This window comes from Cottoperca gobio, chromosome 13 (genome assembly GCF_900634415.1).
Source record: "Cottoperca gobio chromosome 13, fCotGob3.1, whole genome shotgun sequence".
NCBI lineage: Eukaryota > Metazoa > Chordata > Actinopteri > Perciformes > Bovichtidae > Cottoperca > Cottoperca gobio.
Window position 1 is genome coordinate 10,671,130 of NC_041367.1, and position 17,392 is coordinate 10,688,521.

The 17,392-nt window shown below is 40.2% G+C and overlaps 1 protein-coding gene across 1 annotated transcript in view; it reads left to right on the plus strand.

Moving 5' to 3' along the window:
- Positions 1 to 22: 22 nt before the first annotated feature.
- The window catches only part of drd2a (dopamine receptor D2a), a 36,670-nt gene continuing 19,300 nt past the window's right edge, over positions 23 to 17,392 (plus strand). Inside the window, exon 1 of the mRNA XM_029446231.1 lies at positions 23 to 399. The gene's annotated coding sequence lies outside the window, so the exon portion shown is untranslated. The remainder of the gene's footprint in view (positions 400 to 17,392) is intronic.

Below are 17,392 nucleotides of genomic sequence, written 5' to 3' on the forward strand. Positions count from 1 at the left end.
GCCTTCTTCCGTCAGTACCGAAGGTAACTCTGTGCGTAAAGCTCCTGGACAGCACGCACAGTACAGTTTCAACCTACTTCACTGAACACCGAGACGGAAGAAAATCATTCTTCGAGGTTTCTGCTGAACGATCGGGAAACAGTTAATGATTTAAAGCTGTTTTTTTTTTTTTATTATTTATATGCAGCGGTTTTTGTTTTGGCTCTCAGGACCAGTGCAGTTTTCCCCAACATACTGTACTAATGCCTCGCACCCGAGCCGCTGCACCGACTCGGTTACATTTTAAAGAGTAAACAATGTGCAAAGCAAATGAAGGATACAGCAGGAGCTAACTGTGGGTGCGCTTGGATTTAACAGCCGGTGCCGACAAAAACAAAGATTCAAACTTATGGCGTGAAGGTAAGATATTTTTATCTTCTTCTGTGTAATGTGCTAAACTTGCATAAAACAAGATCATCTATAGCTCCGATCTATCAATATATGTAAAGCATGTATATCCAGCCTTACTCCTGAGGTGAGAGATTCGAGGTGATACCAAGTTATTTATTGTATGTGATTCCTAAGGTGTTAACTTTCAAGGTGAATTTGATGTTCCGAGACTATTTTGGCTTCATCCAATCCCGCTTTATTTGGCCATTTGCAAACGAACACTTTGAGTCCGTGTCTGTGAAGTGAGTAAGTGTGAGCGCATAAGCGCACTAGCAGTGTATGTGTCACACACGCATTATAGGGATGATTTATTTGTAGAGCAGGTCGGTTGTTTACAGTATTGATCCCGGTTGGTCTTTGGTGTCAAACAACTGAAAGCAAACATTTGCTCTCCGCCGTAATACAGGCCAGGAAAAGTGTTCCAAGTGAGCTGTAGTTGAATTCTTGAGACATGTCAGTGTGGCTGTGTCAAGCTGTTCTTTCCGGCCAACTGATTTCAGATCTGTTTGTCCCTTCCAGTTTGTAATTAGAGTGGGTTCTCCAGACGCAGCGCGTCCACGACACAGCGCTTGGTGCAGGGCAGGTGACTGCTATTCTGGCTGCACAACCCGTCCTGCATCCTATCAACCCTCGCTGAGCAGCTTTAACAAGTTAACAACAGCAGGCAATATTAACGAGGTGGAGAGAACTGGGTTGTTTATCTGCAGCTGTCTGATAAACCTGTGTGGGCTAACAGCATATCAGTCATACTACTGTCATAGAGTTTATAGTGGTCTATATCTGATTTATGTCGTTTAGTTCTCTGTATAAAGCCTTTAGCCTGATGTCACCGCATGGTTTTATTTATGTTGAGGCTGAGGTATACGGCAGAGAATGGTGATCATGATGATGCAGATATTGATATTCTGCTGTAGTCACTTTTTAATGAGTCAGTAAGTGAAGACAAAAAGGGAAAAGAGGGAAAAATGTAATGCTGTGCTGCTGCAAAATATTAGCAAACCCTCTATAATAAAGATAGGTTGTATAAAAACTGCTTTGAAATGTAGTGAGCAGCTGTGCTGTAAATCAGCAGGTATGGATCTTTGGATAGCTCAAACCTGGTCATACCATCCAGTTCCCATTGCTGTCACCGAAAAGGACAATGCCATGTTTTATTTGACAACTCCATTTGGCCAAAACTATACTAAATAATGACTATTTTAATGCTTTCTGAATAGAGGAAAGTGAACAGCTAATCCCAAGTGAAAGCATCTTTCAAATACCAAGATATCTCCTGAGACGTGTTGACAGATGTTGTGTCAATTTGCTGTCAGTCCAGTGACAGTTTCCAGAAACATTGTTCATCCATATGGATTCTACATCTTCCTGTCTCTGATCTGTCACACCTTGTGAGGAAAACAGCATCGCCTGAGCTGCCTGATGCCGCGCTTGTCAAGTCCAGTTGTTTGACACAGACAGCTTCATTGAATCAAATCTCCTGGCTGCTTCCAGACAACTGTCCATTTAAAAAAATTATATTTATCTCAGATTAAAATCAACATTTACATTGTGAGAGATCGGCTTGCATGAGGATATTTACGTCAAGCTGGTATACAGTCTTTAAGTGGATGAGGCACATTATTAACACAACAGTTAAGGGGTTTAAAGCCAAATCACTTGACGCTGGTCAGTCAATAGTGACATTTAAATTCAGCACACTTCTCCCAAGAGAGATGACATGTATTCAACAAAAACAACACCGTGTTCCGGCCTGTTCCTGTGATTAAATTAAATTACCAACCCAAACAAGTGTTGTTTGTTTACAGGCTTCGAGCACCCACATTTGATCCTATCTGTGAAATCACAACCTCATTTATTAAAGAGACTCTCCAGAAAAAAGCCATTCTCCATATGTGCTGCAGGGGTGAAGCCATGAGAATTAAGTAACAAATCGTTTAAAATTGAAGCATTATTTTTAGTTTTACAAGATGCTACAAAAAGCTACACAATGTACAAATGTAACATTTTTTTATTTCCCATTTAGGAGAGTAAAGTACATGTTTAATAGGCAAGTCCTGCATCCCTTGATACAAGTTAATGATTATAAAATGGTGTCTTGTATACTTCGATACCTAAATGATTATTTGTGATGCTTTCATGCAAAATGAACCATAGAACTGTTATGGTCCACTTACACCTTCTGATCATGAAGCATGAAAAACACGGCTCTTGCAGCAGACCCAGCATGTCAATGAAAGCAGTGGCTGTTTCCCGTAGTTGTATCAATGTAAGCAGAAAAGAATCAAAAGCTTCAACATTGTTTGGACCATTAGAACAAAAAAGGCTAAGGAATGGGCAAGACAGCTTTAGTGACCTTTGCGTGTGCTTCTGTCTGAAACATAAGTGACCTATGATGAAATATAAACAGTTTTCCTTTTCAGCAGAACCTAAAGCACTAACTGGCCTCCAATTTATAACCAGTGTGAACATACAGTAAACTCATCTAACCAGCAGGGGAATTATTATATATCTCAGTAATATTGCGTAATGCTTGCGTAGTTTCAAAACACCAGTGCATCTCCTCCTGTATGTCTTAAAGCATTTGTGTATTTTGACCAATTAATCATTTGATTGTATTGGATCTCTGTTATTGTATCTGACTGGCCTACATCCCCTCTCTCCTGAAACCCATTCCCCAGCATGTCAAATATGTCCACACTCTAGGGACCAGCACCATCACTGAAAGAATGGACGAGCCAATTAGGTCATGAAGCCAATGAGAAATCCAGCAGGATCTAGTAATGCTCCATGTTACAGTTATATGCTGAGAAAGTTATGCTGGCTTGATGGTCTGTCTGAACATTAATGGCGTGTCCATAATATATATATTGATCCAAATTGTGTATACAAACAGTATGGTGCATTGTGTTTGAGAAATGAGTGTAACGCTAAATGAGTGTGTGGGGATAGTATTGTGTTGCAATCAGTGTGCTCTTTTTGCATTTTGTGTTTCACTGAATATTCATTGTTAACACTGTTTATTCATGCTGTCACACATATTTTTATTTTGGAGTGCCTGCAGTATTGCTTACATGTTGAGGAGTACTCACACGGCACTGTATGATGTGCCTTACAAGTGCAGTTGATTTGAATATCACACCTTCACAAATTCATCTTTATATTTAGAATACATGCACGTGCAAATACACAACGTTGCCTTTCTGATAAACGCAGACCAAAATAACTCATACACACCTAACGCTCTGTTGGATAGAAATGCACCATCACACTTTTTTAAATTGAAAAATAGCCCATTTGTCTTGATCTTTTGAGGCATGAGCAATAGCCAGTCAAAACTCAGGGCGTGCAAAAAGAACAGTGAACATTTCCATGACTCTATCTTACTGATCCGCTGTTGAGCTAGACACACACACTCACACACACAATATATATCCACTGAGAGGTGTGAAAGTGCTTTAGCTACAGTTAAGCTGCATTGTCAGAGAATATCAGACACACTCTTGAGCAGCCACATACGTACGTGTGCATTAATGCACGTGTGCATTGCATACAGACACTCAATGATTATCTTTGGACAGGAAATGTCCTAATTGGTTGTGTCTCTTGTAGAGCTTGATAAAATATCAGTAAATGGCTAAAAAACTACTTTGAGGCCCACAGGGGTATCCTTTGAATGTTCCAGCGAACGATCTGAACCAATGGGACGACAGACATTGTGCAGCAATTGACAGGGTGACTATTAGAGCAGATAAAAAGCAATGAGGATTAATAGCAAAAGCAGAAAGAAAGAACAGAATTTCCCTGGGGAAATGAAATTCCTTCCCAATTATTTGAATGTGTAGTGTGTTTGGTCTGAATACCTTGAAATGGGGATGTGGGGTCCACTCAATAGTGTCTCCCTGTGAACTTTAAATTAGTAGCACTAATTCCAGATCATTCCAACTCCAGCAGATGGTGCCTGACACACACAGACCCCGAAGGAAAGGAAAAATATTTACACAGCTCACTCCCAAGCTCTTCTTTTGGCCCTGAATCGCAGCCTTTAAGAGGACAAAAAATTAAAAAGGTGAAAGTGAAATGGAGTGCGGTGATGTATCCGATTCGAGCGTGGCATGACACGACTGATGCATCACTTTGAACCATTTTTTCCTCAACCTCTTGTGTCAAGTGCCAAATGAAAGCTGGGGTTGTACTAAACAGCATTTCAGTGGCAGCTTCGTTGACATTTTCCTCAAGACTCTGCGAGTCTTTTGTTTGGTGAACAAAGCAAGCATAGATCCTCCTGTCTGTATGACCTTTTGGTCTTGGCTTTGATAAATTATTGTCCTATACAATACTTTCTTAGCAACTGCTAATCTCTGAAAATAGCAAAGCCTACGGACACCACAGTTTTGAAGTACACGGCAACTTCAATCGGCAACTATCAGTTTTCAATAGATTAGTGAGTAATAAGGTGATTAGTCATTTCTGTTTTTATATGTTTGACTGTTATTATAATACTGTGCTCACAATGTTCGGGAAACATAAAAGTACACAGTGCGTTGTTTTTACCAGGAGGAGGTGACATGGCAGTATTAGGCCCTCTCTAATTAGGATTTTAGGGATACTAATTCAATATTGGACTTTGGATATCCACTGATACCGAGTACCGCTCCGATACTAGTGATTAATAAATAAGCTGTACACCTCACTGTGTGGAGGTGACTGGGATCATTATTTTATGTGGTAGGCAACATTGCTTTCCTAACTTTGTAAAACAAAATGTAACAAAATAAATACATAGATGTAAATGTACTGAAGTGGTCCTTATTAAAATAATGGTATCTGATACCAGATCGGCCCATTGTTAACGATACCGGATCCAGCTCTTTGAGTCAGAATCGGATTAACATCCGATATTGAATATTACTATCGGTATCAGTGCTTCTCTAATTTAATGATACTAGTGCAGTCCACTTCAAAAGAACGAGATCACGGGTACAAGCGGCCGAAATGGGTTTTCTCAGACAGGTGGCTGGCGTCTCTCCTAGAGATAGGGTGAGAAGCTCAGCCATCCGTGAGAGACTCGGAGTAGTTGAAAGGAGCCAGTTGAGGTGGTTCGGGCATCTAGTAAGGATGCCACCTGGGCGCCTCCCTAGGGAGGTGTTCCAGGCACGTCCAGCTGGGAGGAGGCCCCCGGGAAGACCCAGGACTCGGTGGAGAGATTATATCTCCTCACTGGCCTGAGAACGCCTCAGGATCCCCCAGTCGGAGCTGGAGGATGTGGCCCGGAGAAGGGAAGATTGGGGTTCCTTACTGGAGCTGCTGCCCCCGCGACCCGATCCCGGATAAGCGGTAGACGATGGATGGATGGATAGTGCAGTCCAAAAGTGTGGCTTGTAGCATTCAGGAGAACTGCTCATTGCCCATTGACTGAAGGAAGAGTCCAGTTGTAACGTTAGTATATCCAGCATCCAGCAGCAAAAGTGAACTGCAATCAATGATGTACAACCGGTAAAGGTCCACAGCACATGACATTCTCGACTCAGTACGCTGAGCCCTTAAGCCCCGCCCCTGCTGCTGTACAGTGACCTATTGCTTGTTTATACAAAGTGTATTAATATTGACCTAAAATCTCACCTACCTAAACACTACACGCTTGGGGGTCTCCCGCAATTCTGCGCCAAGCGTGAAGTAGGTCAGATGAAGGACATACCCACACACACAGACAGTCAGAGATTCCTTGCTTTGTATTTGGATAGATTACAATTGGCTCATTCAATTCCAATCACTTGAGCGTTTTAGAGAAAGCATCCACATAATAGACCCTGCAACCCCTCAAAGACCAGCATTTGAATCTTGCCTTAGAAATAGTGAATAGGTTTTCCTCTCTTGTGCACATCAGCGATGACAGAGCAGCTTGAAAGCAAATAAAAAAACCCTCATCTTTCATATACCTGGTAAAAGTGACAACCACAAGATAACATTGCGGTTTCTGTTGTCACTACCAATCCATCGGGCCATGTGACCTTTTTGCAGACTCACTTGTTGCATCTCATCCTATTGTGGTCTGTTGATCTTCTGATTGCAGAAATGGTAGAAGCAGCTGCTGAAAATTAGTTTTTAACAAGTGTCCTCCAAATCTAATTTTTAATGAGCAAAGGGCTGACATCTTTTCAAAAGTCTCGTTAGCTTGTAGCATGCTGTAACAGGCCGATGCATTTTATACGTGCAAAATAGTAAAACCAATGCAGATACTGATGAGAACCTTTGTACTTTCATGGAAGGGCGAGAGATTTTTTTACAATGTAAAGTAAATGACCAGTACAATGAAGGTGTCTGCTGTTATTACAGGCTGCCTCTAATAATAACTCACTTATCACTGAAATTATACCTTCCTCTCCCTTGGAATTCCACCTCCTATGGCATTTAATTAAAGCAGATAGCTTTGCTGAAAATATCTTGTGTATGTACTGGCCACATTTTAATTAAATGAAAAAAATGAAGAAAAGTAACCAATTTATGCAGCATTTTCACCTCGTGATTGTGGGGACTGGGGGCTAGGAGGTTTCGGTCAATTGATAGATAGTCTCTTCTTTCACAGTGGGTGAAGATAATGTTCTGGTGTGATCTCAATTTAGTAAAGCAAATTAGTTAAAACAGACTGTATTTCTATGTCAAACTCAGAGCAGAGAGAATGAAGGAAGACACAAGCATGGCACAATTGCACATTGATCTGCTAATCACTAGTGCAACGAATCTGCCTGCTTCACTGCATCTCTAGTCGCACCTCAGCCAACAGCACCGTCCAGGCCAGTGGGGGGATATGCGGGATTACGAACTGCCTGAGATGACTGCACAGTAAGCAAATGGATCGGAAAGGAAAAACCCAGTTTAATTAACTTCACCTATTTTTATTGTAAACAACACACTTGTTGCAGACAGGTACAGTGGGGCCTACAGTTGCACTTGATTTACTCTGAGCTTACGAGCCTCTGCTGACCACGCAACATGTGTCAGGTTGAGCAGTGATGCTGTGTGTGCATGTTTGTGTACACACCTGCATCCGTTCCTATGTGCGTATCGTGTTCTTCTTGGCTTGTAATGGAAAAGCAGCCACGCAGCCGTTTGTTTGTGTGTGTATGTGTGTGTGTGTGTGCATGTGTGCATGTGAAGTATGCGGCCTCACAAGAGACAAGACCGGTTGTTAGGCTGGAGCTTCCCTGCAACCTAATGAGGTCGATGGAGGCTTGTTACCAACCTCTCTGTCCTCTCCTTCCAGTGGGTGGATGCTTTACCATTGTTACCATTATGGCTAGATTTGAGTAGGTAATAGCTGAAATCATCACAAAAATAACCTTTATGTCTTACTGTATCAACAACACTATAACATTGATGCATAGCTGGAATGTGTACCCAGAGGGCCTTTGTCTTTGTGGATGATGCATCAGTACCTTTTATTTAGCCCTTTATATATATGTCTTCCTTTTTCTCAATGTGACTTCTCCTGAGGCTTCCTGGATGGTCTCTAATGTTTCATTAGTTTTCACCGCTTTCTGACAGCATTTCCACATTGAAAAGTCCCTTGTCAGGATTATAATATGTACTCTGAATGCCATTTCTAGTGATACAGGTCATTGCATACGTCAGTCAAATAGTGGTCCCTTTTCTACCTTTCTACGTCAAGTCAGGTAGCTCAGCATTCTGACACAAGAAACTTCAGTGTGTTTCCTCTTTTTCCTCCTCTTCTTTAATCAGATGCATTGTGTTCTTCTTTTTCCTCCTCTTCATTAATCAGATGCATTGTGTTCTTCTTTTTCCTCCTCTTCATTAATCGAAATGCACGCTGCCTGAAAAGACAGATTTGATTTTATAATCATCGTTATAAAAATTATTTTCCAAACTGCAACTCTTCAACTACTGTAGTTGTGTGATGAATATATTAGTTTACCACTAAGAACACAACAGATTGCAGCTGCAAGAGTGGATTTTTATGTTTCATATAGAAAGGAAAAAGCAATCTACAGTATATTTCTTATAAATCATTCACTATGTATTCATTTTTTATTGCCCTACCTCAGAAGGGCACCACACCAAACTGGATGCACCTTTACGTAAGAAGGATGTTACTATAAAATATTTCGTAATGGTGAGTGCAGAGAGAAAAGAGGGATAATTGCAACACCAAGATAATGACACTGTAATTGCTACTCTGAATGAGCAGGTTTATTTTCAGCACACTACCACCTACACAGCCAGCCTGTAGAATGCGGCTTCACAATTGTACGGAGTTGCCTCTTAACTCACACAGCAACAAAAGGGAGCTATTTTATGAGAAAGGGAATTCACAAGATAGTCATTGACTTTGCATCAATGATTTTGACCCGCACCTAAGAGGGGATGTGTCAGATGGAAAACTAATTAGGTTGAAGGCTATCGCAGGATGGAATCAAACACTTGGACAGTATTGACTGAGAGGTATCAGCTTGAAGTTCTCCTTCCCCTTTGAATATGTTGATACTGGGAATTAGGATTTAATGTTGCAAGAGCTGGAGAGGGTTAACAAAACTAAATACCCTAACTGTACCATTAGAACTGTATGTGCGTATTAGCTTATCATACATAGTTAAATGAGGAAATCAGGTGTGAATGATATGCAAAAAACAATTTAGAAAAGAAAATAACTTTCCCATATTATCCACACAAATTGTATTTATTAATTGATTATTAGATGACACTTTCATTTGGATTCATTCAGTATAATTCACATTTCACATTTTTATCAGAGTATTTCAAACAATGCCCAAGAACGTAAAAGGAACAAAGAATGCAAAAAAACCCCAATGGGCTGTGTCGCATTGTCGAGGGGTAATGAAGCGACTGTCGTAAATGGTGTGTTTCTGTTCTATTGCATTCACATGTGGTACGTGTTGTTTGTGTGTGTAATATGGAATTGTATCTGTGTCTTAGTGAGTGTTAGAGGGTTTAACAATCACATTTCAGGGCTCTAAAATAGCAGTGATTCAATACAACCAAATAGTTGATTAAATGAGGCTTATTGTAAGATTAACAGTGCGGTTTATTGCAAGGTTTAATAAACTGATGACTGCATCGCTGCTGATTGGATGAGATTAGCACTCCACAACAACGAGGAACAGGTTTATTAGTTTTCCCCCTTCCTGATGCCAGTTCAGAGACCATTCAAAATGTTATGGGAGATTCAACTGCAATTACAAAACAGTTGCTGTGTACGATGCAGCCTACGATTACAACCCAAACATAATGCTTTACTATTTTGGGCTGTAATAATATAGTTACGGTGAAAGCAAAATAAGAACAATTTGTGGATATAACCAAAGTAATTATGGTTGAACATTTGTTTACAATTATTGGGTAAAGTCATGCCTACCCCCCCCCCCATGACATAATTATTGTAATCTAATTATTTTATAAGTGCTCCATTATTACAAAAATAATTACACCACGATTTGATGTCTGTAATCTCAAACAAATGGCAGCTCCTAAACTATAACAAACACCACTCATACATTCATACTGTTGATAATATAATAACAGTTAGTAATACCCATGTTTACAAATCAAAAGATGAAATATCTTTAAGTATTATAACCTGTCTCTGCTTTTGTGAATGTGTGTGTCAGATACTGCAAGCATTGGCTTTATCCACTTGGAATGAAATGCTGCACTTTATCTGATGAAAGAAAGAAAACATGTACTGGGTACAAAACAAACACCCTCACTTGTGCTTCTTATCTCTTTTTTGTTAGGCAGGTGAGGCAGGGGTGCTCGCCAGTCTGCAGAGAAAAGCCTTGTCACTACTGTGGAAAGCCAGGATAGCCAGATAATGCCTCTTGCTTTCATAGATCAGCGCTAGGGTCACTTGGGCATAAGAAGATGTGGTTGGATGTTAGACTGAGGGATTGTGGGTAGAAAGGGAGGTCAGGCTATTTAAGGATTGTATCCAGGACAGGTTAACTGCTTACAATTAAGAAGTTCACCTTGTTGACTACAGCACTATACGACCTGTTTAATGACGAGAGATGGATACACTGTAGCTGCTGCTCTTAATTCACCCGTTTACTGTAATAATAAAACATTCACATAAATATGAGTATGTATGATGACATGATTGTAGCATGAACAGCTTTCAGTGTGCTTGCAATATCTCAGTGTGTCTTTTTTTTATAGAGCTTCCAGTCAAATTGATTAAACTCACTCAAATCCTTAAATGCCTCTATAATAGGGGCAATGTATGCATTGTGATGCATCAGTTTAAGTACCGACTGTAACCAGTTTGACTGCATGCAGCATCTCAAAGATCGTATCCTGTTGGTAAAGTAGCTTTGTCTTTATGTTTTACCTTGAATCATTTTGGTGGTGTAATTGACCTTTCGCCAAGCACCGTCTCCCTTAGTTCCTATTGCTGTGCCTGTCAAGCTTCCGTTCTGTAATTGTCACAATTGTCCGCCTCAGTTTTGTGTATTCCTGCTCATTCTGCCTCTCTGTCCCTCTCTGCAGACACAGTTCCACTAGTTCAGGCCCCTTCAGGCGTGTTATTCTTTACCTGTCCACCAGATGCCCTCAGACTTTTCTCCTTTCATCCCAGATCCAGCCACTCCCATCTGCCCCGCAATCACCTCATTCATCTCACCTGAGCTTCCCGCCCATCTCCCCACCTGCACCTCATATCCTCATCAGCCCTGCAGTACTTTTACAAGCCTCTTTCTCCCCCAGTCAGTGCCATTTAGTCTAAGTTGCCGTGTGCCTTTGCGTTGCATCTGTTACCTAAAAAAAACAAAAACCTGAACTCTGACACTTATAACCTCCAGGTTCTGAACCTCTGCCATCTTTAAATTCCCCATGTGCCCCTTTTAAATTGGTTTTCTTGTTTGGATTGCCTTCCTGGTACTGCCTGCCTTGTTATTTAAGATTTTGAAATTGCCTATATTGAGCCTAGTATGTCTGAAAAAATAGGTTCATGTTAGAACTTGGTTTGATGGGTAAGAAGCTGGAATATAGGTAGTGAGAAAGTGTGTTACCTTAAATGTTTACTGCAATGTCCGCTTGGTCAAGCAGCTTTGGTAGCAGTGCTAAAGATATTTTGGTTCTGTTTGAGTGAGCCTTGTTCTTGTAGCTTTCCTCTTTGGATGATTAGGTTGGCTGGTGAGACATTATTAGGAGAAACCTTTGGGAATGTGGCACTTTGGCTGGCACTTACTTGCTTATTCTAGCTTTGTCTAACTGGTAGATGGAACTGTCTAGCTGCAGTCCTTGAGGTGATTTACAGATCAATATTGTGTATACTTTAGGTCGCAGGTTAAATCTCCCGTCCTGCTGACTTACTCCTCGCTGTTGTGTTTAAAAAGCAAACAAAAAAAAGAAAACTGCATGTTGAGTGGGTACCATTTTACACTTTAGGACAAGGGTCGGGAACCTATGGCTCTTTCGATGACACAATATCGCTTGCTGACATTTTAACAAGTAATAAATAATTATACTGTGTCATTTTAAAGTAAAACATTTAGCAGTGGATTTAGTTTTAGTTTTCCCCTCTCCTTTCCTCCACTATGTCTCTGACTGTAACTGTGTGTGTGTGTGTCTGTGTGTGTCTGTGTGTATGTGTGTGTGTAGGGGGCGGAACCCTGCCCTTCGCGAAACAGCTGACGAGAAACTGCGCAAATTCAGCACTTTCCCTCGACTGAACCATGTTCAGAATGTATCTCCTCAGGAAAAGACTTACATTGACTCTTATAAAGTTTCCTGTCTGTGTTACGTGCTTATTACATGTTCCATCTCCAGAGCTTTACAACACAGCGCTTCCTGGTGTATGATGCAGTGATACACCGTCAGCTCACCTGCACAGTTCTCCAGCTGCATCTTCTCCCGCATCCTGCACTAATCCGCTCTTTTCATCACATCGCAGCCTCCGTCTGTTGTCAGTCCTGTCAGTTTGTCCCGGGGCAGTTTCATTTCATTCACACATTTAGATACTTCCACAGACAATGGTAGGGGAAACACTGATACCGCTTTTAGTACTCGGATTTTATTAAATGTATGGCTCTCAAGGAAATACATTTAAAAATATTTGGCTTTTATGGCTCTCCCAGCCAAAAACGTTCCCGACCCCTGCTTTAGGATGTGGATCTGTTCTCAGGAGTTCAGAAACTGCCACTCTAAGGCTGCTGTAGCCAGTTTTATGTCATTGCAGGGTGCATGTGTGTAATTAATAACGTTAATTATGGCCCTGTTCCATTTAGGTGGGCCAGGGCCCTGGTATTATCCATGATGGCTCAATGCAACTGCTGTGACACTATAAATAAGCTTGGACCATAATTCAATAACAATAACACCTGTGTTAACACTAATGAACTGCTGTAAATTCACTGTGGATTAAAAGCAGTATACTTTCAGTATTAAGTGTTACTGTTAAATCATAATTTACATGTCATTTAACAGTTAATGCATTCGGTTAACCATAACTAATTTATCATTAAACCATATTTTCTGTCAAGCAGTGGAAATGCTATATGCCCTTCTACGAAGTCGTACTGATAACTGTAGGCAAATGGTTCTGTGGTGATGATAGCACTTTTTATTTATCAAACCACTCATAAACTAAGACTTATTTTTAAGTGAAGAGACGTGACAGGCTATTCCTGAGCGTGACTTTGGACAGCACAGCTTTGGTAATGAAAGGTACAAACCTGTATCCTTATCTCTGGAAATTGGCAATGTCAAGTATTTTGTCTGACATTTCAGATAATGTTTCATGAGGTCAGTATTTCAAATTATTGCTGTCAAAAGAGCCTGTTGTCAGACGAGGGAGGGTTGTTTGGCTTGATCACCTGGGCCTTCCAGGCTATCAAAGCTGCCCCGTGGCCCAATCCCAATGTCCCTCTTAGGCCTTTAGACCTGATCCCTCACATAATAACTGTTTTCACCTGGTAAGTGTTTGAGTGTGAGAGGCTTCAAGGACTTGTCGTGGTATAAATGGGAATGGGACATTTTACAGCAACGTATAATGTTACCTTGACGATGCCAAATCAGATTACCTTGACGATGCCAAAACAGTAAGAGATGCGTTAGGGACTTTTTGTTTTATATTCTTTACTGCCTGATTCAAACGTTTTCCAAGCTGTTGCCTTGCGGAGTGGATGTAATTGTCAAATAATACATTTATTCGTTTTTGTCAAAATGGCATCATTAAGCATTAAAAGAAACTGTTGATGAATAAACCTGCGTGTTTTATAGCCTGGGCTTTCATTCCTCTGATTTGCTGTGTTCTTATGTACCACCTTAAGTCCTTGCTGCTTCACCCAAACATAATAATAATTTGAATAGCAGTTACTCACAGCCTTTTACCTTGAATTTCTTCTTTTTTTTTTTAAGATAATTTTGTTTTTCTTGCGTGCCTCCATGGTGAACAAGGATTCACAAAACAGAAAAAAGTCTTAATTATTTGAAGTAAATGGGGGGCCGTGTTTAACTATATTAAAACATCTGTTAACAAAAAGGCTGTCGCGGCCGATAAACATCCAAGTGTTCCTGTAACAGCCACTGACGCATTAGGAACGTTTTCTATTTTATGCACTTTGTCTTACAAAGTCATTAAATTTTATCTTCTACCCACAGTTTCCAATCCAGCATCTAAAGTCTATAAAAGAGTATTGCAGATATTTCCTGTTTCAGTTGATCTGAAAGTGTTAGGAATGCTTGTAGCTAAGATTGCCTTTTTTTATGACCACAAACTTTGCAAGTCCATCATTCTAAATATTCTCATGGCATCCTATTACAGCAAGGTGTATGGGCTGCAGCATTGATTTTTAAGTAAATCAGCCACATCTTTCCATCACACTAAAAACAAAAAAGAAACTAATGGATATAATTGTTACTTTTAAATTGAAATTAGATTTGAAATGGTTGTTGAAAGAGTAAATGCATTATGTAGCTTAGTGATTGCACAGATGCAGACATTTGTTGTATCATGATTAATCAGTCCATGTAGTTGTATGCTTTTTTATGTCCCCAAACATTTGTACATTTATGTTGGTGAAACTGTTGTTTAAGCAAACTGCATAATGTCAGATGGTGTTCTGGTGATCTCCCACACGCAAACACACACTCCCCTCAAAACAGTTGAAGCCAAAATAACACACTCACAATTGAATTACACATCAAATAAGAGATGCAACAGGAACAATCTTCACAAAATGTTCACACAGTTATAATAGTCTATACATTTTTAGCAATGCTATCACACTGTGTTAACTTTGCTGGCTGCAAGATTAGTTTGATAGGAGATGAAGAACACCCACTCAGTTTCTGTGATTGTCAACTCTACCTTGAAGTTGAAGCTCCCCATCGCATCCTGGTCATTTTATGTATCCGTGTTTGTGTGTGAGAGTTTTACTACCAGCAACTTATTGCCGACTGTTCTCATTTACATTTGGTGAAAGGTGTGTTTTCAAATTAGGAAATCGCAGCACGTAGAAAAATAATTAGATAAACTGGTATTGATCAGCAGCACATAAACCTTTGCAGAAGGAAAGGCCAATTTGTACTGTGAGAGCGTAAATGTTCTATTTATTGCATCATAATATTTTAGTAAAATTACTACATTCATCATGGTTATTTTACTTTCTAATTTGTGTATCATTTACATTACACTTATGCAGGAAAAAGGGCGGGATGAATGTTGACTCAAGTTCACCTTAGAAAAATCTTATTTATGTTTTTACTCACAAAATGCAAGAAAGTCAAACGTAATATGGTAATGGTTCCCCGATGATCTCTGTTTGTGGTTGAAGGCTTTGTCGAGCCTGCTAAGGCAAAGAAAGCCTGGCTCTGACTAACTTGCTTTGTAGTACAACTCTCTGATTTGCAACCTTTGTAATTACACGAGGCAGTTTATTTCACTCCATTGCACTGACACACTCAAAACCACTCATCCTGGTCTTTATAACGTTCTGGTTTGCTTCACTATAGCTCTGGCATTGTACCTGTTAACATTTTATACACTCTTAAAATAGTAGGAAGAACAGCTAAAGAGTTTTCTATAATTGAACATATCGGATTTGTCATTGATCTCTAATCCGTTTGCTTTGAGCTACTTTGGGTTTCTCTTTCGCCCCTTTAGTATTAGCCCATCACCATGAACTAATTACACACACAAAATTACACCAGGCTGGGCAGAAGGCCGATTGCTCAGACATCCCCTTATCTAAGAATGTTGCTTTCCTGGTCAAGTTTCTATTCCAACAGTTTTCTTGCTCAAATCTTCAAAACTAAGCACATCCGTGTATTTGGCTTTGAAATAATCATCAGAGGATATTACTGACTTTACCTAAGGCTTACGCCTAGTCCATGTTTGTGCAACAGACAATTATACTGTAAACTTTCTGAAAACCGTTCCATACTTCTAAACCTTGTTTTGTTTGTAGTTCCAACCTGTGTGCCTCTCTCTCTCTATAGTTTCTCCTCTTTGTTTGGTCTTTTCACTTCTCTGTGCTAGACCATCGGCCGTCCTGGGACCTCGCTCTCTTCTGGCTGTCTGTGTCTTTTCAGATGTTTTGGATCCGAATCTTAAGATTCTACCTTTCCTGTTGTATTTCTCTCCCTTTGTGTGCATGTTATCCTTGAGTCTCTTTCCTCTGTGAGTTTGCAGAATCCTGTTGTCTGATAATCAGGTCTTTACTATACCTCACTTCAACTAGTGTTTCCTGTATCATATCTTTGTGCTTGTGGGACACTTAAGTGGCTTAATCATGAAAGACAAATAAGTAAATTGCATGGTCATTTTACAAAACAAAAACAGCAGAGAACCCTGCACACTGCCCTGGGGAACCCCACAGCTGACAGGCATTGTCTCTTTTTTTTAAAGCCCACCAACCTCAGTCCACTTGTCCCTTCCTGACATTTTGTTGTCATCCACAACGTTTGCCTTTAACTAAGATATTAACTGAGTTGAGGTACATTTGCAAGTGTAGTCAAACCAAACCACACATACACCACACATACTCGCTCTTCTCCCTTAAGCAAGATTTTCCAAAACCAGACTGAAAAATGTAGAGACTGATTTTTCTTCTTTGTTATTTTAGGATTTGTGTGGCCTAGCTTCTCTATCTTCTCCTAGAGAGATCTGAACACCAGCATATGCCCTGAGAATGCTGATTCAGTGCTTACTTTCCTCACCACGTGATTCATTTGTTTTATCAGTCACTAGAATCAACAGCACTGTGGGATAAACACAGGCTGGCTTGGCAATCAAATGGGCATCCAGGTCACAAGGGAACTAAATCACCAAGACTTGTATTCAATCCTTTGGTCCGGATCCTCTGGCTTGGCCAGGTTCCCTCAACTACAGTGCCTCCAGAACTCCAGAATTATTGGCACCCCTTTAGTAAAAAATGAGCAAAACAAGATGCAAAGAATGTACTTTTCCTCATATTTCATTCAAAATACTAACAAAAATTGAACATTTAATAGAGGCAACATAATTGAAATAAACATTAAATTCTTATCATGAAACAAATATTGTTCTCAAAAACATGTGTGCCACAATTATTGGCACCCCTTCCTTTAATATTTTGTGCAGCCTCCTTTTGCCAGGATTACAGCTCTGAGTCTTCTCCTGTAATGCCTGATGAGGTTGGTGAACACATGGCACGGGATCTGAGATCATTCTTCCACATAATCTCTCCAGATCCTTCAGATTCCGAGGTTGACGCTTGTGGACTCTCTTCTTCAGCTCATCCAACACATGTTCTATAGGATTTAGGTCCGGGGACTGTGATGGCCGTGGCAAAACTTTTATTCTGTGGTCAGTAAACCATTGTTGTGAATATTTTGAGTGAAAGGCCAAGACGATAAACAGAAACGACATTTTTATTACGGTGTGTTTTGCTCATTTTTTTACTAAAGGGCTGCCAATTATTCTGGTAGGCACTGTAGGCTTTTACAAATG